Source organism: Aplysia californica, unplaced genomic scaffold (assembly GCF_000002075.1).
Source record: "Aplysia californica isolate F4 #8 unplaced genomic scaffold, AplCal3.0 scaffold00060, whole genome shotgun sequence".
Taxonomy (NCBI): Eukaryota; Metazoa; Mollusca; class Gastropoda; order Aplysiida; family Aplysiidae; genus Aplysia; species Aplysia californica.
The window spans coordinates 113068-115721 of NW_004797330.1; positions in this window are offsets into that span (position 1 = coordinate 113068).

Below are 2654 nucleotides of genomic sequence, written 5' to 3' on the forward strand. Positions count from 1 at the left end.
GTCTGTGTGTGTCTGTGTGTGTCTGTGTGTGTGTTTGAGTTTGGAGTGGAGGAGTGGAGTGCAACTTCTCACAACCAAAGTCAAAGAGCTCACGATCAACGAACTGTGCTATGGGCATATTCACGCCAAAGAACTATGACAGGTTGGGGGAGTGAGAGATACCGGATTGTCTTCTCCCTTCTCTCAGTCCGGTCCCCACTGGGTAAGGGGATGAGGGGAGAGTGGGAAAGAGTCAGAGAGAGAGAGACAGTGAGAGTCAGAGAGAGAGAGGGGGAGGCACGGAGGAGACAGACAGACAGATGGACAGCTTGACTACCTGACGACAGTCCTCCTCTATTCAGCCTTGACCATCAATAATTTATATATAGTGACACCAGCCATCCATGTCCAGGTGCTGTTATAGTCTTTTTATCTATCCTTGAGCACCCTCTCTCACACACTTTGCAATCCTCCACTTGAGGCTCCCCGTTGGTCTAACTCATCCCCCACAGTGCTAGGTTCGGCAGTTAGTCAACTCTCCATTTTAGCCTTTGAGCACAGCAAGTTGAAATAAGTTGAAATGGTAAGGTGAAATTGAAATGGTGTGGGTTTAGGCCGGTGCTGGCCTCCCGATCTGGGGTGTCTAGCGTTTTGCTACTCGAACGAATTCGGTTGATTAGTCTTACGCTACGGGCCCCTGGCGATTTATGCGAACTTAGGTGGCTAGCATTTTTATGTCCATCCGGAGCTGGCCACCTAGATCTAGTACTACTACTAACTACTACTAGTACTAGCTAGCGTCTCGCGGCCTTCCGAACAACATGAAGCTGTAGAGAGCACCCAGCACACCTCTTTATTAATTGGCCCAAATAAAAAAGACGTCTTGTGATGTTAAGGGTTTTGCGGAGACATTTCATTTCGCATGCGGTGATTTTGCTTTTATATTTTATGGGTTTTGCTTAAGGTCCAGGTCTGGCACTGATAACATAAAGTATAAATATGGGGTAAATGCATTCTTAGACTATACTACAACGTAGGCTACTGCTTCAACACTTCAGAAGTTCAAAGTAAGCTTCCTCTTTACTCACTCAAAAGGCAGTTCAATATATTGACCTAGAAGCATCACATATTTGTATTACATCAAAAGTTGTAACAGTAACAACCTCAGTAAAAAGGTAAATGTTAAATTGCACAATACCTTTTTGATAAACATACACTCCTAAAAAAGGGTTTCCATGTTTCTATGTCAGATAGCCTGGATTTTTTGGTTTTAACAATCTTGCAGACCCGCTAAAATCAGGTCACCTTTTGACTTGTATCATGTACAGTGGAACTCGGATTTAACGAGATGAAATAGATTCCCCGTTTTTTTCCTCCTTTAAAATCAATAAAAGTAACCCGGATTCAACGAGCACTTAAATCAGCGAGCTCGGATTCAACGAGGTCGCTTCCAGGGTGAACAGCCCCCCGCAGACGTGGCTTCGCTAATTTTTCTCCCAGAACAAACTTTATCTATTCCCAGAAACCATCCATTGCACCTGCATCATGAACTAGTATTCACTAAGCCGATTGCAAGCGACCAATCCGCGGCCTTTTTAAATACCAACACGTGTGTTGTTGGCGCGCGTACGTGTCTACTCTGGGGTCGAATGGGCGGCCTGTACACGTGTGGCTGTGTGTGCGTGTCGGGGAGGGGGCACTAGCGGTCCGGCCGTTGAACGTCGCATATATATACAAACGCGTCAGTCTTTCCCCCCCGGCAACTGATCATTATTACAATAAAATGCTAGTCTTGACGTAGATCTACGTAATGAATTGTGCGCTGGTCTATGGAATCAAAAGTTGCCGTATGCTCGGCTCTACACAGCAACACAACTTTTTCTTGGTAAACAATCGAGATGACACAGGCTTGTGTATTTGAACGAATCGGGCTTTTATTTAGACAGCTCATAATTATTAATATGCAGGCATTTCAGGCACTACTTGTGACTTCTCTTTATACATTACTTGCTCAGTGCCTATAATTATCTACACAAAACCTCGTGTTTGCTATAACGAACACTCGGATTCAACGAGATTTTAGGTCAGGCCCAACGACCTCGTTGAATCCGAGTTCCACTGTAGTACTATTTACTAAAGAAAAGAAGGGGGCTCTCGTGGTCTAGAGAGAGGCGTTCGCCTCTTACTCTCATTCAAAGGTCACGGGTTCGAATCCGGGTAGCGACCAAAAAATTTTCTTCTCTAAAATTGTTTCCTTTAACCTCCTTTCCTGCTCTCTAGCAACATTGCTCTCTAGCAATGCTCTGTCGTCTGCTTTCGTCTCCCCTTTCTGCCCCCACCCCCTCACCTCCTTTGCCCCCTCCTCTGGGCTCCCGACTCTTTCTGCAGTCTTTCTTGGCTCCTTACCGTTGTCTTTCAGCTATTGGCCTTCTCGGACAAGGTTGAAAAATTTTGGAGGTCCCGTGTGCAAGTTGCGCACTTTAAAGATCCCTTGGTGGTCTAAAATCGATAAGAGTAGGCTTCAGCCGCCACCTGGGCAAAATTCAAAATTTTCTACCGCCTGAAAATTGTTTAATGGGTCCTCATATGACCGTATGCAGTTGCAAGCTCCGTAAAACACTTATATAAATAAAAAAACAAACACACAATTAGAAAAAAGCACAAAACACATTGCG